At 49.6% G+C, this 24,479-nt stretch overlaps 2 protein-coding genes and 1 pseudogene across 3 annotated transcripts in view; 1 reads left to right on the forward strand and 2 right to left on the reverse strand.

Annotated features, from left to right (window-relative positions):
• Nucleotides 1–15,997, reverse strand: part of LOC147646847 (serine/threonine-protein kinase pim-1-like) — a 57,923-nt pseudogene extending 41,926 nt beyond the window's left edge.
• LOC147646837 (uncharacterized) overlaps nucleotides 1–24,479 on the forward strand; it is a 410,249-nt gene that overhangs the window by 280,639 nt on the left and 105,131 nt on the right. The window lies entirely within an intron of this gene.
• Nucleotides 13,950–24,479, reverse strand: part of LOC147646848 (uncharacterized) — a 108,572-nt gene continuing 98,042 nt past the window's right edge. For both annotated transcript variants that reach the window (XM_086872914.1, XM_086872915.1), the window contains one exon: nucleotides 13,950–14,670. The gene's annotated coding sequence lies outside the window, so the exon portion shown is untranslated. The remainder of the gene's footprint in view (nucleotides 14,671–24,479) is intronic.

Below are 24,479 nucleotides of genomic sequence, written 5' to 3' on the forward strand. Positions count from 1 at the left end.
CTCGTTCCTGCTGGCGAGAAAAGATTTGTACCACACATCTGCCCCCCCCGAGCAATGGGTTTCATCACAATGGTCATCAATCTCCTCTGTTTTTGGCCTTGTGCCCCTCGCTTTGTAAAAAACTATAAAATACACCCAAATATAAAATAAAATATAATTTAATAATAATAATAATATAAAAGAAATAATTCTATAATAAATATAAAATTTATTTCTATAATAAAATATAAACATAATAATAAAAATTATAAATATTATAAAATAAAATAAAAATTGTAAAATAAACCCAAAACTTACTTTCCTTTGAGATCTCACCAACAGACAGAAGACTCTGCATTGTTGGATGGCGGAGTGGACTTCGACATTGGTAGCTATAATCCCCTTACACTCTTTCTTTGTGCTTTGCTTTCTCCTCTTTTCCCTCTATCGCATATTAGTGCTGATGAGCACTCAGTAAAGTGTGTTCTGCTGTTTGAGTCCCTGGTTTGCTGATAATCTTTTGTACTCTACAATCAAATAAAAGAGCCACATCACGAATCCCACCTTGCGGATCATGACATAAATTGGCATCATGGACAGGATTCTGAGAGACAGAAGTGGTTGCAGGTTGTTGTGCAGTCTGTATCAGGGGAAGGACGTTTCGCTTCAGCCGCCCCTAGCCTGCCACGCTGCTGAGCAGTGTTTAGAAAGCAAGGGAGGCGACTCGAATTTCTCACAAACTGCACATGCCCAGGTGAAAAGCACCCCTACACTCATTTGAGGGCTCTGTCTTCAGAATTTCACAAGGGATCTTCGAGTGCAAAAGGTGGGACTGATATTTTTTTCTATTTTGACTGCTTGGTGTAGCAGAGAGACCAGCAGATATTTTAAACTGAAAGAGTCACAAGCAGATTGGTCTCTTCACCCATTCAGGGAAGCAAAGGGAAACATAGCATGGGCTGCGTAGTGTAACTAAGTTTTACTTTACTCCCTGTAATGGTATTGGTCCCTTCACACACAAAGATGAATGAAAACTCTGAAAACTCTAGTGCAAAAGATAAAGCTGCATTTTGTTTTGTTAGCAAAACATAATGCTAGGCCCTCTCCAGCTGGGGAAGAATGGGCTCAAAATAATTGGTTCAAGCTGGAAAATGTAACTGATAGAATTTGCTCCCTGCAACATGAGGCAAAGTTCAAATTTGGCCGTAATAAAGCCATAATTTGTTCTGTATTGGGAGCTTGCCTTACATCAGCTGTAGAGGCTTGCATGAGACAAAGGTAGGAAGAAAATGCAATTAGTCAATCCCTACAAAATTTAGTTGAAAGTTTGCAAAATGAAGAAAATAATTTCTTACAAACTGCCCTGAGTGAGGAGTGTGCCAAAAATTCACAGTGTGCTGACTCCTTTAAGGAGTTGCTGGAAAAAGAAACTCCTCAGACAAATCACATATATCCTCAAGCAGAATTACATTTGGTAAAAAATTGTGGTGAAAACTGTTGCTCCCAAGTAAGACCTTTGATTAAAACAGAATATAACTACATCAATGATGAAGATCTTGATCTGCATATAACCACTAAAGAAATCCCGTACACTGCTACTGCATTGGCTAAGTTAAAAAAGGAGTATGGGCGTCTCCCTCACGACTCAGAGACAGAATACGTATTCCGAGTGTCTCTCACAGGGGGAGATCAAATTCGATGAACAGAACAAGAAGCAAGTGGTTATTTGGGACATGGTGTTTTCTTAACAACAGGAGATAACCGCAACCCATGGTCCCTAACCCAGCGAGCTGCATATTGGCCAGGGGGACTTAACCCCCTGGAAAGGGGAGATCCTGTAGCTTTGGCTGGTTCCCCAGACCAAATTCTAGAAAATATTCATAAGGCAGCTTGTTTGCAAGTGATTCATGAAAGAAAATTAAATGCTGGTTATGAATCACCAATGTTGCTACCTGTGAATGCTAAAATTATGACCCCTTTAATTTGTGGTCTTCCAGAATCACTGAAACCTACAGCAATTCTCCTCGAAACAACCATAGATGATATCCTCGTGGGAGGAGATGAAAAGGAAGTAATAAAAAATAAAGATGCTGACAAGAGTTACACTACCTGGGAAAAAGGATTGTTTGTAGTTATTCCAGCTCTCATAGAAGTAGGAAAAACTGCACAACAACAACCAATTGCATTAAAAGGCCCTTTTGAAGTTATGAAGACAGTCAGTACTGGGACTCCCCCCTCCAATGGGGTGGTCCAGAGGGCCTCAGTGAGAAAGTGGTATGCCCGGATTGAACATGACTCTAACATCTTCTCAATAACAGAAGGAGCTGTAAAAAATCAGGTGATACAAAAAACTGAGAGCTTAAGTAGCAGCCATGACAAACCTGACTTGATAATTAAAGAAACCCCTCCTAATATAAAAACAGAAAACGGTAGGCAAATTTCTAGTCTACAGTATTGGTGGAACTTGGGGGTGAAGAAAAGGGTACTGAAGGGTTTAATGGTTAACCTGCCGCTTGAAAAATTAAGTAAATTGGTCTCTCAGCGGCAGGATTCCAGCCCCATTGTACCAAACACTCCACCTTGCCCTCAACTGATTCTGGGCAGTGGGCTGAAGCAACACCACTCACAGGTTCTGGACAGTGAGCAAAAACAATCAGGAAACTCTTGGTTCACTGATACCTCTGCCAAACGAGAGGGAGAGGTGTGGAGGTGCAGGGCAGTAGCCTTCCACCTTTCCTCTGCTGAACGAATTGTTACTGAGGAAGAAAGCAGCACTCAGGATGCAGTGCTGATAGCTGTTTGGAGTGTTTTCCAGCGTGAGGCACAGAATACCTCTCTTGTCTGTATCTACACTAACTCCTATGCTATGTTCAAGGGATATACTGAGTGGCTTCCTTTTTGGCAACAAAAGGACTGGGAAGTAAACAGGATTCAGGTATGGCAAAAGGAAAAGTAGCAAGAAATTCTATGCTTTGTGCTGGTAAGAGTGGGGATTATATCTTGGTTAGTCCAAGCTGAAGCTTTTAAAAGAACTACAGGAGAATATGCATGGGTATCCTTCGATGCCTTGGGGAAAGAGCATCGGATAAACACGTGCTGGATAATTCCATTGTTTTAATCTCCTGCCCCTATGTGGCAGACTCTGTTTTGTTTATTCTCTACAGAAGAATACCGAGGGACATGAAGATCAGATAAACCATGAACTTTCAGATTTAAAATAAATGCTGTAGCAAGGCCTATATTTAGTGTAATAATCACATACCATGATGTGAACACTCCTTTTTGTGCTAAATTACAAAACTAATGTTTTCCCTTCTTTCCTGTTAACTCAAGGTGATGATGTTTCAATACGCTGCAGACTGAGTACTGGATCCCACACTGAGCCTGTACACAGTCAAGTCGCCGGATCTCATGGCCAGGTTAAATCTTGTGAAACTTGGAATCAAGATTGTTGGCTGAATTTAACAGCTGTACAATTGTCCTCCAAAATTGTGTGTGGTAAAAACAATACCAAATATTGGGGAGAGCTTAATGTTCATGTTGTAATACCTACCACACAGCCACCAATTAGATTGACTCCAAAAATTTCTGAAACTGGACCCTATGTAATCAGGAAAACTGGCCAACAACAAATGCTATTTAATCCAGCATGGTCTATCAAACTGTGATGGATTGGCATTTAAGAAAACAAAGAGAAACACCTAAGGAAGTTCAAACCGCTGGAGCCTGATGGGAGTTTGTCTCCTAGCCAACAGCTGGTCATTTCTAAGAATTGACAGCAGTTCTTAACCATTGAAAAGTGAGACACCACCTTAAGACCCAAGCCTGGGAATTTCTTGGTCTCTTTGTTTCCTGTCTGTGAAAGGTAACTGAGCTTTAGCTGGCTTCCCGTCCCCGGCCCAGCCCATGCGGCCCGGGCAGGGGCTGGGCTGGGCCTGCCGCGGCTCCCGGCCGGGAGATGGGGCCTGCGGGGCTTGCCCCGGGCTCTGGCCGGGCCAGGCCGGTCCCTGGCTTGGCTGCAGTTTTTGCTGTGACTGAATTCACCAGAGACTGCCAAGTAAGGAAAGAAAAGAAGCTCTTGACCTGCTGTCACGATCCACAAGGTGGGATTCGTGATGTGGTTCTTTTAGCCGGTCTTAGAGTACAAAAGATTATCAGCAAACCAAGGACTTAAACAAGAAAACACAGTTTATTGAGTGCTCATCAGCACTAATATGCGATAGAGGGAAAGAAAAGAGAAAGCAAAGCATAAGGAAAAGAGAGTAAGGGGATTATAGCTACCAACGTCGAAGTCCACTCAGCCGTCCAACGACGCAGAGTCTTCTGTCCGCTGGGGAGATCTCAAAGGAAGGTAAGTTTGGGGTATAATTTTATAGTCTTTTGCAAAGCGAGGGGCGCAGGGCCAAAACCAGATGAGATTGATGATCATTGTGATGAATTCCATTGCGCAGGGAGCAGGTGTAGGGTACAGAGCGATCCATGTCTTGCAAGTCTTTGCTCACCAGCAGGAACAAGGACAAGGTGTTGTGGAAAACCCATTGCACCGGGTACCAGGCACAAACCTCTGCTCACCAGCAGGAATGAGAGCCATGAGTCGTGGAAAACCCGTTGTGCAGGTTACCAAGCCTCTGCTCACCAGCAGGAACGAGAGCAGTGTACCGTGCAACCACCTGCAAACAATCACTGAGCAAACATCCATCTCAGCTAGGCCCAAACCCCCAAACCAAGTCCCTTGTGATATTCAGGGTCTCAGTCTCTGTCCTTGAGACGGTTGTGAGACAGATGAGGGAATCTTCGGGCCGTCTCTTACACCTGCGGCGGGCTGAGACAGTGACCACACTCTCCAGAGCAGCCATGAACAATCTTCCATCGCAGACAACTCCAGCTGCTGCTCCGGCAGAGATCACAGAACCATCTACAAAGCCTGGGCAAGATTTTAAGTCTTTCATCACCCAGATGAGACTTTCAGATTAATCCTTTTTTTCCAGAAAAAGAAAAATATAGTAATCAACATGTAAAGAGACTTTATAAACTATCAGAGACAGTAAAGAAAAGAGTTAAGCTTCAGAAGAGGTAGAGAATAAGGAGATGCTTTAATTAAGCTGAAATACTTTTCTGTTAAAGTTATGGAGATGGACAATAGTGTCCTGAAAAAACTCCTTTAATTCATGACAGAGTATATAGGGAGGAATGGAGTGTTCAAAGTATAGATTTTGAGCAAAAGGTGGAGGAATTGTGATACAGTGAAGTGCTGGAACAGAGTGGGGAGAAGTAATAGTTGAAGATTTGAAGCCTTGAGAGGCAAAGAGAAAATTTCTTTTTTCCAGGGAAGCTCACAAAGACAAATGAAGAGAACTTTTGCCTTTGAATAACTCATCCTTAAAAATGACATCCCTAGACTCATGGCCCATAACACACCTCAGAGTGATGTGTAATGGGAGGAGAAAATATGATGACAGATTTCTGGACATCAGAAAAATAGAAAGCTATAACAAAAATAGTTTTCTTGTGAGAAACTCCATAGATTAGCAGAAGAAGACTTCTGTTTCTCTACAAAGGCTGATGAAAAGACTCTATCAGGAATTGGGACTGTTTTAAACACCTGAGTTCCAAACTTTTTTGTCTCTATGTTGTCATTTGAACGAGGGAATGGTTAAGTAGTGGGGGATAAAAAGGTTTTTCTGGAGGTTTATTCTGGTGTTCTTATTCTTGTAGTTTTGTTAATGAACTTACTTTATTCCTTCTAAGTTTTAAGCCTGTTTTGCTCTTGTTCTAATCCACATCTCATAGCAAGAAATAAGTAAATTTTCTAGTAATTTTTTAGTTACTGCTTTAAAACCACGACACTTTTGTAGTCTAAAAGGATTGCTCCTTTGAAAAAGAAGCCAAATTTTAAATTATAATTTACTTTTTCTCTCTTATTTTTTAAACCTCCTCAGGGCTTCATATAATTCTATTTTATAGCAAAAAGAACATTTGCCAAAAAGCTTTAAAACAAATAGCCAAGCACTGATACATGGTAAAATGCTGATCTTTTTATCTTTTTTTTTACCATTTCTTATCAGTGTTTTTTCTTCTTCTTTTCACTGCCATAGCATCACAAGTAAGGAGAAAGAAAAAAGGCCACAGTCCATCATCATTTTCATCATTTTACAGAAGTTTCTAAAAAATTTTGGGAATGAGGATGGGCAAAATCAGAACTACAAGAACAGGAGGCAACTGCAAGTCCCATCAGAAAGAAACCGGGATTTTCCTGGAAAAAAACAAAATGCAATAACATTGATAAACACAAAAAAAATTCCCAAATAAAATGAAAAATTTGGGCTCTCCCAGGCCTTGGTAACCTGTTGTGTTGGAATTTCTCCTATTCCACCTCCAAGTTATTCTTTTCTCTCGCACTGTATTAGGAATGGCGAGGAGTACGACACTGACTCCCTTGGCTGCGTTGTCCAAGAGAGCAAAGTTTATTATTCTTAATCTACTTTTATACACATGGTTGAGAAGGTCTGAGAGGTAAAACTCCCATTGCTCATTAAAGGTACACATCACCTTCATTGCTTAAGTGGAACACCAGCCCTCGACTAAACAACACCTGCCAATTGGTGTCCTTTAACAAGGACTGTTGGGATTCCTTCTTATGCTTTCCCAGGCCAGAGAGAGAAGCCTGTGTGACTCAGTTTCACACAGGCTCTGTGCTCCCTGCCTGCTTTCAGCATCCATATGCATCCAGTGCATTTGTTTGGAATGTTATCCTTTCTTTCCCTTCTTAAAAATGCTTTTTTTCCCAGTTCCTTTCTGCTTGTTTCTACTGTGATTTCCCCATTCCCTGCACTATCCGGTATTTTTCTGGATCTGGATTCTCTCCTGCCTCACTCCCCGCTGTCTCAGACACCTGAAATCCCGCCCCCAAAAAAATCCCCAAAACTCTCAGAAGACTGGATCAGCACAACTTGTATCAGCACCATCACCAGAGTGTTCCTCGACAAACAGGCAGATTATTTGGGATGAGAACCCATCATCCAGCAGATCCATGAATTCCTCCAATGTGGAGCTGGAAAAAGCTGCTAAAAACAGGATTTTGCCATTCTGGGAGTGTTTTGGAGCCCAGGTTTATTCCCATGGGGAATAAAATCCTTCCTGGTTTGAACCAATCCATTTGGAAGGCTGCACATGGCTCACCTGGGCTGGGAAAAAGCAGAAAAATCCTGGATCACACACCTGAGGGAGGGGTCTGTTAATCCTGGCTCATCCCACAAACTTCCATTCCTCAATCAGGGAAGGATGGATTAGGGAAATCCCCCGTCCAGGAGCACCTATGGCACCTCCCAAAAAAACATTTCCTTCTTTTTCCAATTCCAGGAACCAAATTCCTGGATTATTTCCCATCAGGAAATGGGGTTCATTAAAGATCAGGTTTTTTCCCAGCATTCCGGTCTTAAGCACTCCAGCAATTCTGCTATTCTCTATCCCAGGTGTGATTCAGAGGGTTGGAATCTCCTGGAAAAGGGGATTGATGGTTTCTTCCTTGGAAACCCCAGGGCTCTGGTCCTGGCACATCCTGCCATTCTCACCTCCCTCAGATAAACCTGCTCCAATTTGGAGCTCCAGGGAAGCACCAGAGCAGCCGGCTGTCAGGAACAAGGCAAATCAAGCCTGGGGGCTGCTCATGGAGCTGGATCAAGACGCACCTGGGAGCCCTCAGCAATCCAGCCAGCACCACATGGGCAGGAGGACACAGACGGCGCTGCCAGGCTGGGACAGGGCTTGTGGCTTCAGCACAACCACCAAAGGCCAAGGGGCTTCTGGCCATTTTCCCTGCACCACTGCACACCTGGGCAGCTTGCTGAGCACAAGCACCCTCTTCCCCCTCTTCCCCTATGCCCTGCAGACCCTGGGCAGCAAAAGAACAGTCTTGCAGTCTGTTTATTAGAACACATCTTTTATTTATACACTACAGAAAAATGATAAAAGAACAGTCTTGAAATAAATGGAGAATGCCTGCTGGATCAGGTGGCCACAGCAGACAGAGCCTCCCAGATCAGGTCCCTGTGGAGCTCCAGCAGCACAGCCAGGCACAGCCCCACGGACGAGGCCGTGTTCTTTTCCCAGCTGTGCATCTCTTTAAATACCTTCATGCAGTCTTTGGTTATTTCACTAATGGTGTGGGTGGGATTCTTATTTTTCTTTTTGAGAATTTCTTGGAAGGCTTCCTGATACAAAATGAAGGTGCCATCACAGATCTTTGATGGGATAATATCTTCCTAGTGTTTTTTCAACTGCTTTATTTTGGTTTCTTTACGCTTTGATGGCTTTTGAATTTTTTCCTGTGGCTGCTCTTCTGTTTTTCTGTTAGTTTGTAATCCAATTGAGGCTTGTTGTTTTAACATCAGATAGCATCTCTTGTCACTGATTTGTTTTGCAGTTTTGGATGGGATGTGTTCAGCAATCAGTTTATTAATGTTTTTATTACCCTCATATTGTTTTATTAGTTGGATTAGCAGATTTTCCTCCTCTTCACTCCAGCATTTCTTGTGGGCTCCTCTTGCTGATGTTTCTTTTGGTCTCATGGCTTCTAGCTTCTCCTGGTTTCTGACTGCTGGATGTGCAATTCTTTTATGTTGTCCCAGTCCAATTTTAGTTTGAAAACTCATCTGGCATACATTGCAGGGCCATTTTCCTGGGGATGGTTTTTTTATTTTACCTTTGCATTTTGGATAGTGGCAGGCAATGCTGTGAAAATTTGTATTTTCCAAATCACATTTGGTGCATTTAAATTTGCATTCTCTAATTCCATGTGCTCTGAGTAAATGTTCAATTAATCCAGGCATTTTATTAGTTTTAATACCGCAGCACGGGCAGGGTGGATTCTCATCTGGAACTGATATGACAGGGCAGTCTTCTGATTCCCCATTGTTTGGTGGTTGAATAGTGGTTTCCTCTGGCTCTGATAAAACTGCTGCTTCTTCCTGGGTGGGTGGGGATGTGGCAGTCTTTTCCTGGCTCTTATCAATCCCGTTATCATCTAGAGATAAGGAAGTCATTGTATCATCACAGTACACATCAGGGTATTCCTCCAGCCCCTCCCGCCCCACACAATGGGCATTACATTCTTCGGCACAATGCATCGAGTTGTAGAACTCCAGTTTTAAACTTTTCCAAACCTCCCTTCCCAATTCTGAGGGTTTAAAATTTGGGTTTTGTGGCGATTTTATATACCAGTCTTTAAAATTAGTTTGAGTCGCCGTGGACACACGGAGTAGCTTTAAAGCCTTTACCGTGGTGCCGTTTCAAAGTAAAACTAAGTCCAATTGAGGGAATATTGACTAACAGCACCCCCTCAAGCGCTGTCAGCTTTGCCCAACTTGACCGCGGGCTCGGTTTCAGACAGGGAGCTTTTAAGGAGCTTCTGCCGATAACTTTTCGACGCAAAATCGTGAAACTGCACTTTGGGTGGCGAGTCCAAAGGCAGGGAGGCAGTGAAAAACACAACCTCACTCACACTGGGGCAGAAATCAGCTAGTTACCCTTGCGGGTATCCAGCGGGACCACGAGGAGGTCTGATTTCAGCGGCTAAGCCCAGTTAGGAATGCAAACTTACCTCTGTTAAGAGTCATAGTGACTCGACTCGAGTCGCCGGCAGAGGCGGCGAGCGGGCGGCCGCTTGCACAGGCCGGCAACGGGGCGTCCCCACCCCGCGGGGAGCAGACACGGCACCAGCCAGCAAGCGGCACCTCGGGGCGGACAGCGGGGAAAAGGAAGCAGGCGGAAGCGGGCGGTGGGACGCGGCTGGAAGCCGCCGGCCCCCGGCGTGACTCGACTCGAATCCCCGGCAGAGGCGGCGAGCGGGCGGCCGCTTGCACAGGCCGGCTCTTCGGCGCTCCGCGCAGGTCTTTGGCCCCGGGCCCGCCTCCGGGGGCTCGCCGGGCGGCCCCGCCCTCTGACGTCACCCTGCCTTGGCACCGCCTTCCGGGCTTTCCCCGCCCCCCTGCGGCTTGGGTTCGGGCCGCCGCCGTCGGCCCCTCCCCGCCCACGGCCCAGGCGGCTCCTCAAGCGGCCGGCCGCTCGGCACCGCGACAACGCCTGCGGGGGCTGAGGAGCGGGCCGACGGGGCCGCCGGCGGCTTGAGGCTCGGTCTCCTCCCTTTCCGAGGAAGCTTTCTCGCCGGCTCTCTCTCGGAGGCTTTCGCTCCGACGGCGGCTTCCTTCCCGCTCGCCCCCGGCCGGCCCCACCGAAACCTGCAGGCGGACGGCAGCCCCGCTGACCGAGCCAGCCGGGCAGAAACCGAGGCGGGAGCAGGGCCGCCATCTGCTCGGGCCCAGACGCGGGAGGGAGCGCCGCCGGCTTCTGAGGGCTCCCTCCTTCCCTCTCAGGGAGACGCGAAGGCGGCGAGGCGCTCAGGCCGATAGGGGAGAGCCGCTCGACGCGTCACACGGCGGCCCGCCGGCCGACAGCAGGTCTACCCAGCGGGCGGCCGACAGCAGCCACCAAAGGCCGCTCGCGTGCCACTGGGCTCCACCCCAAAGGCCGCCAACTGCCGAGGGCCGCTGTCCTGGTTTAGGGCAAATTTGGGAGAAAACCTCCAATGGGCCTCCCCCCGGGAAGCAAACCCAGGTGGCCCTTTTCTCCCACCCCTCAACCGGTTCGGGAAGAGATTTCTCTGAGAGAAGTGGAAAAATCCTGTTTATTTCACAGGCACAGCTCTACCCAGCACAAAAATTAATGATATCAAATTACAAAACCTCTCGCCATTCAGAAGAGATGACAAACTTCAGAGGGTCTCTTTCTGTGGGTGTTCGCTCTGTTATCAGTCCCTCTGGTGCTGGAAAATGCCGCTGCCCAAGCTGGGCTCTCGGTAGTCCACGGGGGCAAGCTCCCGGTGCTCCCCCGAGTCCCCAGTCCAGAGCAGGTTCGATTCGTTTCAGAAAAAGGGAAAGAAAACAGTCCAGGAAGACCTCTCTGCTCCGGCTAGTTGGAAAGCCAAGGCGATCTGTGTCTTGTTGTCTGTCTGTGCTGTAGTCAAAACTCCCGATGTGGGGGGAGCAAGTACAGTCTGATAACAGGCTCAGTGCTTCTTTTCCACTCACTTTTAGATGGAATATTAAGAATACAAAATCTGTGTCTGGGTTAGGTGGACGAATGGGGATACAATTTAACATCATAATCAACCCAGGACACGGGGGGTCCCTCAATTTTTTTTTTTCTGGAGGTTCACCCCCTCCCCCAATATTTCCTCCATCCCCTTCCCCCCAAACTGAGGTGAGAAAATATTTTTTTAATTTTTTCTCTGGCTTTTTTTTTTTTTTACCTTTCCCCCCCCCTATTTTTTTTTTTTCCTTTTTTCATCTTTTTATTTATTTACACTTAATTTGGGGGGCCGAGGGGCAGGAATTTTGGGGTGGGGTCACCTGGGGGGACAGGAAACAGGGAGACCCCACTCCCCAAAAAAACGGGAAAAATCCTGAGATTTCTGGTGTTTCTCCCCCCACCCGCGGCGTGAAAAAATTTATGTTCTCAGATTTTTGGCGATTTTTAGGGAGAGAGTTGCAATTTTGGTGGAGGTTTTGGGAAGGCTTGCTGTTTTTTGGGGAGTTCTCCCAGGATTTGAGGTGGAATTGGAGAAATTTGGGGGTTCAGAGGGAAATTTGGGGTTATGGGGCAAAACTCTGAAGGTCCTGGGGGGAATTTTGGGGTTTTAGGACAAGAATTTAAGGATTTTTTTTCTAACATTTGGGTGTTTGGGGAGGAAGTTTGGGACTTTGGGGAGAACTTTGGGGTTTTTAGGGAGAGGATTTGGGATTTGGGGAAAAAAATTGGGGATTTGGGGGGGAAAATTTGGTGGTTTTGGGGGGAAATTCAGGGGTCCTGGTGGAGTTCTGATTTTGGGAAGGGGATTTGGGGAGGATTTTTTGTGTTTTGGGGGAATTTCCATTGATGGGGAGAGGTCCTAATCCCAGTGAGGAGGGGCATTTTGGGGAGGCCTGAATTTGGGGAGGGGTCTCAGGGAGGATTCCCAATTTTGGAGTGAGATTTGGGGGATTTTCCAGCGATGGGGAGGTGTCTTGGGGGTGGGATTTGGGGAGGGGTCTCATTGGGGCACCATCCTGAGCTGGAAGCGGGGGAGATGTTGGGAGTGGAATTTGGGGAGCGTAATAAATGGAAATGATTTGTGCTAACTAAATTGTAACTATTTGGAAAGTTATTCTTAGAAGCAATCAAGGGAATTGGTGATACAAGGCAGATGTACCCCTTTGCAGATGTTACGTGTTGAAATTAAGGTACAGGATGTAGTTTTGAGGTAAGTGGTGTCCCAAGAAGAAATCAACCTTGAGATGGATAAAGTTGGAACAACTTTAGGCATAGGCCTGAAGATTATGAAGTGTAAGACTAATTAGTGGAACACAATGCTTATTTACATAACACTTAGTACCCATGCAAAACCTGTAAGATTATCCAGAGGACAATGAGGATGAGCGTAAGCCTTCATCCAAAATACCATCGAAAGGAGACTGAAGACCCCCTAGCAACAACTGAGGCTTGCACCATGAAGAATAGTGATGTAAAATTAAAGAATCAAAAATAGGAAGAGACTTAGGGGAACATTAATGAATATGTATAAGCATACAGTATATAAGTTTAGTTTGAATTGCTTTGTTTTGGTACGTGAGGCAGGGTGAGAAGCCCTGCCCATACCCCAGTCAGTTTTGCTCATGCTTTAATCATACTCAATTACTAGCAAATTATATTCACATATATATATATATATGAAGATATTCACTAAATTGTACTCTTTTACTGAATTGTTTTCCTTTTATACCAAATTTCTATTCAATCCACTAAATAGTATTATTTTATTATATTGCATCCTTGTATTCAATTCACTAAGTTGTATAATTTTTTCCCTTGTTATTTAATTGCTGTTAACTCAATAGATCTTGTTGTCTGATTTTAATTTCATTTACAACAGCACCAAGAAGAAAAGGGGCTTACTGAGAGCAAGCAAACTTAATCCTCTGCCAGGACACAAATTTAGAGGGCAAAAAATTAAAAAACCCCACAGCATCAGCCCAGCTTCCCAGTGAGAAGGGTTGGAACTCTCTGCCCTCAACACTTCCCCAGCAGGTTTACAAAGGTAACTGGGATCTAAGCTGTGCCCTCTGAACCAACAGAGCCAGCCTCCCTTCAAGCTGAAAAGCCACGGCCCCAGTTATAGCCCTGGGTGCCTCCTGTGCCCCAGAGAATGGCCCGGCTCACCCGGCCCAGCCTGGCCCGAGCAGCCCGGACTGGCCTCAAGGGATGGGCTCCACCTGCCCGCTGTGCCCACAGGCCGGGCCCAAGGGCTCACAAGAGGCTTCCTCCCAGCTCTGCAAAACCTTGGCCAAGACTGTCCCCTTTGCTGTGCTGAGAAGAGTAAAAAACCCTCTCAGTTTAACCCCACTGCACTCCTCCTGGGGAATCCCTGCACACCTTAGGAGAGAGCCCAAATTTTCCCTGTGTGCCTCATGAGGTGCAGGCCCAGGTGATGCCACTGAAGGAAATGTGCCCTCACAGCCCAGGGATGCTCAGCACGGGTTCCCCCAGCGCCTCGGGGCCCCACCGCTGGTCACGGCAGCCCCTGCCTGGCTCCTGCCTGCCCACACCATGGTCAGCCCTGCCTGCTCCTGGACATGGAGCTCAGCCAAGGCTGGTGCCATGTGGGCTTTGCTGGTGGTACCAGCCAGACACTGGGGTGACAGCTCCATCTCTTTATTTGAACAAAAAACATGGGCCAACCCCTGCTCTGGTGTCGCTGCCTGCTCGGCCCTTCACACCCCGGCTAGCTTGTGCCAAGCATCGGCGGCAGGAGTGGGGAACCAGGTGAGCACTATGTGGCTCGACCTGGAACCTCTAGAGCTCCTTTGGGCTTGGGCTCTATAGTATGCAGGGAGACACGAGGTGAAGTAAAGGGAGAGAGAGTGCTCGGAGTCCTCCAATTTCCCAGGAACAAGTTTATTCCAGCAGGTGCAGGGAGAAGGCGATGAGGGACGGGGCTGGGATCTCGAGGAGAAAGTCCGAGCCGAGCCCCTGGACCTCTGTGCGCCAGGTTTTAAAGCCCGTGGGCGGCTCATACAACAACCAATAATATTGCAGCAGGGGAGGTGTTGTGGGAAGGGGTTACAATACACAAATCCAATGGTAGGGACTTGGGGGAGGTAGGATAGCTATACAACCAATAGGGCATCGAGTAAGGGATGATGAGCAGGGAAGGAACCAGAACAAAAGGTGTGGTGTACATAGATTGATAGGGCTTGGGGGTAGGACCAAAGTGATGGATGGGGAACAATCTGGAAAGAGGGGAGAGGTTTACAATGACAGGCAACTGGGAACAAACTATATCGGGATAGTGGGGAGTAACTGGGGCAAACCAACTCTAAACTCAATGAAGGTGAACAAACATACTTAATGAAGGTAAACTAACAGGCAGCAACACTCTGGTGGACAGGGGCTGCCCAATTTCAGTCCCTGCCAGGGAACAGGGCCAGGGGGCTCAGGGGCAGAGGGTCTCGCTTGGGAGGTGTGGGTCTTGGGATGCCCTCAAGACGGGGTTGCAGCTGCAGCACAGCAGATAGGGAGAGATGTGGAGAGCGAGGATAACAGGTCAGCTTCTCAGACACTGGAATCTTTGGCTGCTCTTCTGAAGCTGCAGAGGTGCTCCTGTGGAGAGAGGAGGTGGCTGAGGCCCCCAGCTACTGCTGGCACTCAGGGACCCTCCTGAACAGCAGGGCCCAGAGCGGCCAAGGCTCCCCAGCACCGCTGGAGCTGCTGGCACAGCTTGGCCCAGCTGGACAGCTGCCCCTCAAGGCCCCAGCGAGCAGGGGATGGCTCTGGGCAGGGTCCCTGGCCGGGAGCGGGCCCCAGAGCACCTCTGCCTTTCAAGGGCAATCTCGTCCCTGCTCTTTCTCCTGCCCACCTTGCTTTGCCTCTGCCTGCTGCTCCTGGGGCTGCTCTTGGCCAGGCAGCCTCAGTGGGAGCCAGCACTGGCTGCAGCCCCAGCGGGCTCCCCAGGACAAGGCCCAGCAATTAAGAGGCCAATGAAAGGCCTGGGCAGCAGCAGAACTCTCAGCAGAGTTATTTGGGCAACCAAGGCCTACCCACAAGTGCACAGCAGCCTCACTGGGAATGTTTCCTGACTATGAGCAGCCTTTCAAGAAGCTGTTTGAGGCTGAGATCGCAAAACACTCACCGTTTTCCCTTCCAGCAATACCAGATTCCGGCACAGCACATCATCAGGAAAACTGCTCCACCAGCCACAATGGCCATTAACTTAATCAAACCATCTGTTCCCTGGTAGAAAACTCTTCTCATGCTCTCCCAGATCTTCTGAGCATGTGCTGTGGTGCCAGCTGCATCTGTGGGAGCAATGGGCAGCGTGAGCCTTTGCTGTGCTCCACTGCTGAGCTGGCAGCACGCTGGATACAGCCAGGACGTTCTCTGTTTCCCCCAGAGCTGGGGCCTGCAGGCACCTTGCCACCCCTTGGCACAAGACTGCTCAACCCCCTGAGCTCGAATGGCACAATTTCTCTGTGCTGTGCTGGTCTTCTCCAGGCAATACTTGTCAAAGACATGGATAAGGATCAGGAAAATGCCCACGGTTTTGGAAATGCTCCAGGGCCACCCCTCTTCCAAACAGACCCTAAACCTGAACTAGCCTGAGACTGGAAATTTTCAGGGGATCTCAAGGTGTGCGTGGCCCATGGTGCAGTTTGGGTTCCCTGTCACCTGATGCCAAATGCTTTCCTGCAGAGGCTGGGGAGAAGCTGCAGCCAGGCCAGGCTGGGAAACAGCCCTGTAGGCCATGAAAGCAGCAGTGGGGCAGCAAGGCTGCCATGGATCCCTTCCTGCTGTACCGGGCACGGCGTGTCCAGATGTGCAGAGAAAGCCCCTGGCTGCTGAGTGTCAGGAGGAGGCTGAGGGACATGGACCCACCATGGCGTCCCTCCAGATCATTCAGGACTATGTCCAGGTATTTGAGTTCCCCCATTGCTACATTACTATCTCCTATAGGTTTGTCCTTCTTTCTCAGGGGACCATTATATAAAGTATTTGCATTTCTCAGGAATGGATCCCACAGAACCTGTGGTCAGCCTGTGGGATCAGCAGGGAGGCACCACACACCCCAGCGATGGGAGCTGGGCTTGCTGGCAGAATTTAGCTCAGGAGCTGGGAAAGTCCTCCCTGCAGACACACCTATAACTCAACAGCCACAGAAGCTTCAGTCATGTCTGCTGATCTGCACAGGCAGCACTGAGCCACAGGAGCAGTGAGAGGATCACGCAGGGTGAGGGCACAACCATGCACGGCTCTGTCCTGGCACCTGCAGAGATGCCACCGTGGCCGACCCTTGGGCTCTGAGCTGGCGGCTCTCCCAGGGGGAAAGGCCTTGACCTACCCTCAGAATCTTCCTCATCATCAGGCTCAGTAACTGATATGGATTGGGAATCCGGATCATCTTCATCATCAGGTTCATCTGCAAAGAAAGTCAGGACAGAACAACTCCCGTGACACTGCTGAAGATTCTTCTTCAGGCTGGAGTGGCAGTGAGTACACCCAGGTGACTGCTGCCCTCCAAGGCACTTCCTCATCTCTGCTTTCAACTCAGTAGCAAGGGCAGGGGGACCACGTGCCTGCAGTGGGCCCACAGTGGGATGGAAGGAGCCCCTTGCACGGCAGTCAGGGGAGAAAGGACTCCCTGGAGCTGCCAGCAGCTCTGAACTGAGCCTCAAGCAGGGCCAGGGCTTGGCAGCTGGAGCAGGAGCATCTCAGGTTCCCTGGGGCCAGAAAGGAGCCACACAAGGCAGAGCCCCAGGGCACAGCCCTGAGCCCAGCCCTTCCCTCTCTGCTCTTCTCCGTGGCTGTACAGAGCACACGGAAGGAGACACTGGCATTACACACAGGAAGAGGATTGACAGCTAAATGCTCCTTCCTCCCACTGACAGCAATGCTGTGGGATCACTCAGGGCTCCAGAAGGGAGCAGGGCAAGGTTTCCAGAATCCGTCAACCTTCAGACTCTTGAGGGAAATGGCACATGAGTGAGCTTTTGCCACCTTGACACGGATTGTTCTGTGCGGAAAGGGACATTGAGAACTTGCCTCCAGCATCTGGCAAGGTCTTCAAACCGCCATTTACCAGCACTTCCAGATGCTCCATGTCACGATCCCAGTCTAGAAGGGAGAACAGATCAGAACCATTCCATGGTGTGCTGGGATCCCTTTCTGCCTTAGGGAACTGGGCACTGCAAGGAGGTCACGTAAGGCTGTGGGAGCCACATGTCAATGGACATGGCCAAAGCTGCAGAGAGGCCTGAGGAAAGCTCTGGACTGGCTCTGGACATTCTCAACACCTTTTCCATGCTCTGTGCAAAATCCCTGAAAGGCAGGCACTGCCAAGGAGCAGAGATTTACATCTCAAGCCTCAGCAGGGCTCAGGCCCAGAGGCACAGCAATTACCTCCTGGGACTGTGCCTGGCATGGCCTCCCTTCCTGCAGCAGAGGCTGCCCATGAGCCACTGCTTCCTCCGGGAAATGGCACCTTCAGCACAGCCTTTGGGTTCATCTCTGGAGGAAGGAAGAGCCACAGCTCGATCAGATAGAACCATTCCCCATTGAGGAGGTGGCATGTTCAAGTGGCAATATTTGTTAAAGTCATGGTTAAGGATCAGGAGAAAGGCCAGGTTATTTGGGCTGGCCAGGGCCCTCCCTCCTCCAAACAGCCCCTACACCTGATCTAGCCCAAGACCAGGAAATTGCAAGGGATCTCAGGGTGTGCATGGCCCATGCTGCAGTTTGGGCTCCCTGTCAGCTGATGCCAAATGCCTTCCTGCAGGGACTGGGGAGAAGCTGCAGCCAGGCCAGGCTGGGAAACAGCCCTGTAGGCCGTGAAAGCAGCAGTGGGACAGCGAGGCTGACATGGATGCCTTCCTGCTGTGCCAGCCATAGCATGTCCAGATGTGCAGAGAAAGCCCCCGGCTGCTGAGTCACAGGAGAAGGCTGAGGGACATGGACTCACTATGGCGTCTCTCCAGTTCACTCAACATCTTATCCATGTGTTTGGATGTCTCCAGCGACTTACTATCCTCTGTAGGTTTGTTCCTCCCTCTCGGAGAACCTTAACAGAAAGTATTTCCATTTCAGATGTATGGATCCCATAGAACCAGGGCTCAGCCTGTGGGATCAGCAGGGACACACCACTCACCCCTGTGATGGGAGCTGGGCTTGCGTGCAGCAACCAGAAAAGGAGCTTGAAATGTCCTTGATGCAGACACACCTGTAACTCAACAGCCACAGAAGCTTCTGTCACCTGGTTTGTGACAGGTTGTCAATGATTATTTCTTGTTGGGACAGTGAGAACATACCTGCATGGGGCTCCAGAGGCTTAAAATCTTCATGCAGCCAAGCTGCTGGAGGAGCCTTCCTACCACCCTCATCTGGAAGGGAGCACAGATCAGAACCATTCCATGGTGTGCTGGGACCCCCTTCTGCATTAGGAAACTGGGCACTGCAAGGGGGTCGGGGGATGGCCAAGGGAGCCAGATGTCAGTGGACATGGCCAAAGCTGCAGAGGGGCCTGGGGAGCTCTGGGCTGGCTCTGGACACTCTCCACCTTCTTTGCAGGCCCTGTGCAATATCCCTGGTGGGGCAGCGGCACCAGCCCAGGGCCCAGGGGCTCTCCCTGCCACAGAGGAAACCATTAAGCCCTGGGCCAAACTGCAGCATTCAGTGCCACAGACATCCCTACCTCCGTCCTGCCCTCTCTCCTGCCCTCCGTCCTTCAGCTGGGACAGCTCCCCCAGCCCAAGGGGACAGAGCCAGGCCCTCTCAGGGCACACTGGAGCTTTACCCTCCCCTCAGCCCTTTCCCCACCATGGGCATTCCTTGCAGCCGCTGCCAGGTTTTGGGATGTGTCTCCCATGGAGGGACTTCAGCAGAACTGCTCAGTAGCCGAGTGCCCTGAGCCTGCTCAGGATAATTCCTCTGCACTGTGCTCACAAAGCCAAGCAACAGAGATGGCAGCTCAAGCCTCAGCAGGGCTCAGGCCCAGAGGCACAGCAATTACCTCCTGGGACTGTGCCTGGCATGGCCTCCCTTCCTGCAGCAGAGGCTGCCCATGAGCCACTGCTTCCTCCGGGAAACGCTGCCTTCAGCACAGCCTTAGGGTTCATCTCTGGAGAAAAGAAGAGCCACAGCTGGATCAGGTGGGGCTGTTCCCCAACAGGAAGGTGGCATCTTCAAAAGGCAATACTTGTCCAAGTCATGAATAAGGTTCAGGAAGCCATCAAAACTTCGGAGCCAGGCCAGGGCCTTCCCTCCTCCAAAGAGCTGCCATTCCACATCTACCCCAAGACTGGGAAATTGCAAGGGATCTCTGGCTCTGCATGGCCTGTGCTGCAGTTTGGGCTCCCTGTCAGCTGATGCCAAATGCCTTCCTGCAGAGGCTGGGGAGAAGCTGTAGCCAGGCCAGGCTGGGAAACAGCCCTGCAGGCCAAGAAAGCAGCAGCGGGGCAGCAAGGCTGCCATGGATCCCTTCCCACTGTGCCAGGCACGGCATGTCCAGATGTGCAGAGAAAGCCCCCGGCTGCCGAGTCTCAGGAGAAGGCTGAAGGACATGGACCCACCATAGCGTCTATCCAGTTCACTCAGCATCTTGTCTTCTGTGGGTTTATTCCTCCCTCTCAGAGAACCTTAACAAAAAGTATTTCCATTTCAGATGAATGGATCCCACAGAACCAGGGCTCAAGCCTGTGGGATCTGCAAGGACACACCACTCACCCCCGTGATGGGAGCTGGGCTTGCGTGCAGCAACCAGAAAAGGAGCTTGAAATGTCCTTGATGCAGACACACCTGTAACTCAACAGCCACAGAAGCTTCTGTCACCTGGTTCGTGACAGGTTGTCAATGATTATTTCTTGTTGGGACAGTGAGAACATACCTGCATGGGGCTCCAGAGGCAGAAAATCTTCATGAAGCCAAGCTGCTGGAGAAGCCTTCCTACCACCCTCATCTAGAAGGGAGCACAGATCAGAACCATTCCATGGTGTGCTGGGACCCCCTTCTGCCTTAGGGAACTGGGCACTGCAAGGGGGTTGGGAAAGGCCGTGGGAGCCAGATGTCAATGGACATGGCCAAAGTTGCAGAGGGGCCTGGAGAGCTCTGGGCTGGCTCTGAACACTCTCCACCCTCTTTGCAGGCCCCATGCAACATCCCTGGTGGGGCAGCGGGACCAGCCCAGGGCCCCTGGGGACTCTCTCCCATCCATAGAGGAAACCCTCCCTGAAGCCCTGGGGAAAACCATCCCCAACGCTTCCCAGGGAGAAGGAAGTGCTGTCTCAGGAAAGGGAAGCCAGGCCCTGGGCTCACCTGCTCGCCTTGCTCGCCACGGAGCAGCCTGGGCAGCCCTGTCAGGCAGGGCCACTGCCAGGAGGAGCAGGAGGAAGAGGTGCAGAGCAAAGGCCATGGTGCCTTGTCCACTGCCAGTCCTGCAGCTCTTGCTGCCACCACTGTCCTGACACTGCTGTCCCAATGTCAGCACCGCTGCTGCCGCCGCCGCTGCTGCCACAACAGTCGTGGTCAAGGACTGACTGCTCGGTCCTTGTGGTGCTGTGCAACCACGGGGCTCTGGGACCTCTGTGACCTCAGAGCCTGCTGTCACCTCAGCCTGCTGTCACCCCAGAGACTGCTGTGACCTCATGGCCTTGGCTGTACCCCCCGAGTGTACTCCCATCTGTACTCCAAACTGTACGGGACTGATTGTAAATATTTGACTTCATCAAAGGGTCATTGCTAAACAAAACCTTGGTTTTGCCTGCTGACATTGCTGGTCATGTTCTGTCCCAGGAGATGCTCTTGATGGTTGCCTCTTTTCCTGGGCATGGCACTGGAGGAGGTCCAGGCCCAGGTGATGCCACTGAAGGAAATGTGCCCTCAGCCCAGGGACACTCAACACAGACTCCCCCAGCCCCTCGGGGCCCTGCCGCTGGTCACAGCAGCCCCTGCCTGGCTCCTGCCTGCCCACACCGTGGTCAGCCCTGCCTGCTCCTGGACATGGAGCTCAGCCAGGGCTGGTGCTGTGTGGGCTTTGCTGGTGGTACCAGCCAGACACTGGGGTGACAGCTCCATCTCTTTATTGGAACAGAAGAGCTGTGTCAGGCCCTGCCCTGGCAGGAGGGACCCACCTTCAGTCCAGGCCACAGAGCAGGGCGGGTCCCTTCAGGGACACAGGGCCTTGCTTTGGGTGGTGGCAGCATCTGCACAGCAGCAAGCTGGTAATGCAGCTGTGACAGGGACATCACGTATGGGCATGGAGATGTGAAATGTGTGGTGCAGGTGTCCCTGAGGGAGGTGTTTGGCTTTTCCTGTGAAGCTGCAGAGGGGAACCTGTTGAGAGAGGAGATGGCTGAGGCCCCAGCTGCAGCTGGCACACAGGGACCCTCTTGCACACTGGGAGATTCTCACTGTGCTCAAAGTTTCCCTCTGAAGACTAAGAGGTGAATGTGGATGGGCTTAGCAACTGGTCTGCAGGCCAAACAATTGAGTTAGCAAAAGAAGAAATTGAGAAAATACAGGTTTATCCATAGCAAGGAAGAAAGCAAGGCCGTTAGCATGGAAACCAATAAAAAGGTGCATCAGGCGTATTTGCAGTGGTAATAAATGGAATTGGTTTGTGCTAACTAAATTGTAGCTGTTATTAAAGTTATTATTAGAAACAATCAAGAATCAGTGTTACAAAGCAGATGTGCCCCTTTGCAGATGTTACATGTCAAAATTAAGGTACAGGATGTAGTTTAGAAGATAAATGGTGTCTCAAGACCAAAATGGCCTTGAGATGGACCAAAATTAGAACAAATTTAAGCATTGGACGTAAGGATTAGTAAATATAAGGCTAATTAGTAGATTAATATAACACAAGGCTTAGTACGCACATACAAACCTGTAAGGTTATCCAAAGGACCATGAGGAAGAGGAGAAGCCTTTGCCAAAAGACCACCAAAAGAAGACTGAAGACCTCCTAACAACAAGCGAGGCATGTGCCGTGAAGGAAAATGATGTAAAGTCAGAAAAATCAGAAATAGGAGGAAACTTACAGGAAACATTAATGAATATGTATAAGCATACAGTATATGAGTTTAGCTTGAAGTGCTTTGTTTTGAACGTGAAGCAGGGTGGGAAGCCTCCGTACCCTGGACGGTTTTGCTTATGCTTTAATCATACTTAATTGCTAGTAGATTATATATATAAATTTTAATTTTTTATTAAACTGTATAATTTTACTAAACTGTATTCTTTTATACCACATTACTATTCACTTTAGTAAATGGTATTCATTTTTAATTAAACTGCCATTAAGCCAAGGGACCTAGTTGTCAAAATTCTAATTTCATTTATAACAATATTTTAGCAAAGAAAGCTGGTACAACAACATTGGTATTTAACAAACATGACACAATATGAGCTATATTAACAAAGAAGGCACCTTACGGTGACAACATTCTACTGTTCAAACTGTAAAATATCTTTCTGTACTGATCAGGAGGTCATGATTTACTCTTTACAATCCTGATGTTGAATGTCTCCGTAGGCAGTCTGGTCACAGAGAAGAATGAATCCCTTGCAGGCTGCCCCTGTTTGGACAACCTGCTCCTCACCCCAAGCCTCAGCATGTCTGACATGGCCCACCTGGGACTGACATCCCAAAACATTGATAACATTTCTCTTTAGAATTTTTCTTTATAATTAAAATCTAATTAATTAAAAAAATAAAATGTTATTTTTTATAATAATATTGTTCTGTACTTATAGAACCTAATTTTTATATTTATATAAAAGAATTTATACAATTTTAGGAACAAAAAACATTATCGGTCCTTGGTTCAAAGTACCACCATTCCCTTCATTAATTAATTGACCACTATTTCTCCCTCTTTATGCTAATTTGTCCTACTTTTAGTCCTTTGATAATATTTTTTAATAATTTTCTCAGACAGGGTAAAAGGGACCACTTTGGGGTCCATGGAAACTTTTCTGGGGAACATTTGGGGCAGTTTTGTGTCTGGGGAGGGAATTTAGAGAGAACTTGGTGGTCTGGAGGACACTTGGGGGAGCCAGGTGGGCACTTAGGGATTCTGTGGGACAATTCGTGGTCTGGGGAAGCACTTGGGGGTCCAGGGGGGCGCTTGGAAGTCAGGGAGGAGAATCTGGGGGCCCTTCAGGGTCCGGGCGGGCACTTGGGGGGCTGTAACGGGGAATCTATGGGTCGCAGGGGATGATGGGAGTTGTAGGCGCCGATATAATACAGTTTAATGGGGCCGCGGAGCATCACGGGAGTTAAAGGCGCAGCTCCAGTGGATTCCGGTGAGGCGTGGGGCATGACGGGAGATGGAGTCATGGCTGCAATAGCACCATATGGGCGCCGCGGAGCATGATGGGAGATGTAGTTCCATAAGTGGCTCGGAAGGCGCGTTTGGTGTTGCAGGGAAGCACTCAGAGAGAACTTTTCCGTTCGAGCTGTGGTTGCAGGTCCTCCGGGCGAATGTATACAGCTCGTGAGCACTTGGGGGGAACCTGGGGAGCTGTAACTGGGCTCTTTGGGGCGTGGGGCACGGCAGGAGGTTTGGGCGCGGAACTGTGTTCTGGGATGATGGGAGATGAATTCCCAGCTGTGTCTGGAAGGGGCATCTGTGGTGTCGGGAGAACTCAGGGGTCCAGAGATGCTTTGGGGGATCCTGAACGAGCGCTGAGGGGGCACTCGGGGATCCTGAAGGGTTTGGGGGAGACTTACGAGACATATGGGGGGCGATGCCGGGGTTCTAGGGAGTGCAGGGCATATTCCCAGTTCCTCACAACCTGATCTCAATTGCCCCCTGCAGTCTCCTACTCACTGCCAGGACGATCCCAGTATGATATCCCAGTATGATGTCAGTACACAGCCAGTGCAATCTCAGCCACTGCCAGGACGATCCCAGTACAAACCAGTCCCTGCCAGTGCTGCCACTCCTGGGATCCCCCAGCCCTCTCTGTGTTCCCCCCTCCCACATCTCCCCAGAGGAGCCCCAAGGGCTGGCAGTCCCCAGCCAGGATCCCCAGCCAGCCCCAGGTTGGATCTGCTGCCCCCAATTTTCCCAGTTTCCCTCTCCTTTTCCTCAGGCCGGGTTCCCCCCGTCCCCAGAGGGTGGGAGCAGTGGAGAGCCCCGCGCTGCCCATCCCGACCTGTCCCGGTTCCATCCCCGCTCCTGCTGTGGGCTGTGAGGGGCTCGGGAACAGGGCACTGAGGGTGTCACTGCTCCTGGGGGAGGAGGGGGAGGGATGAAAGAGGAGCAGGAGGAGGAGGAGGAGGGACAAATGAGGATCAGGGAAAGGAGAAGGAACTACAAGGTCGAGCACTCCCTGAATTTATAGTCCCCCACCTGTGCGATCATCACCCACCATCCCACAGGTGACTGGGGAGCGGGAGCTTTGCCCAGATATCCTGG

The sequence above is a fragment of the Cyanistes caeruleus genome, unplaced genomic scaffold (genome assembly GCF_971803275.1).
Source record: "Cyanistes caeruleus unplaced genomic scaffold, bCyaCae1.hap1.1 HAP1_SCAFFOLD_78, whole genome shotgun sequence".
Classification (NCBI taxonomy): domain Eukaryota; kingdom Metazoa; phylum Chordata; class Aves; order Passeriformes; family Paridae; genus Cyanistes; species Cyanistes caeruleus.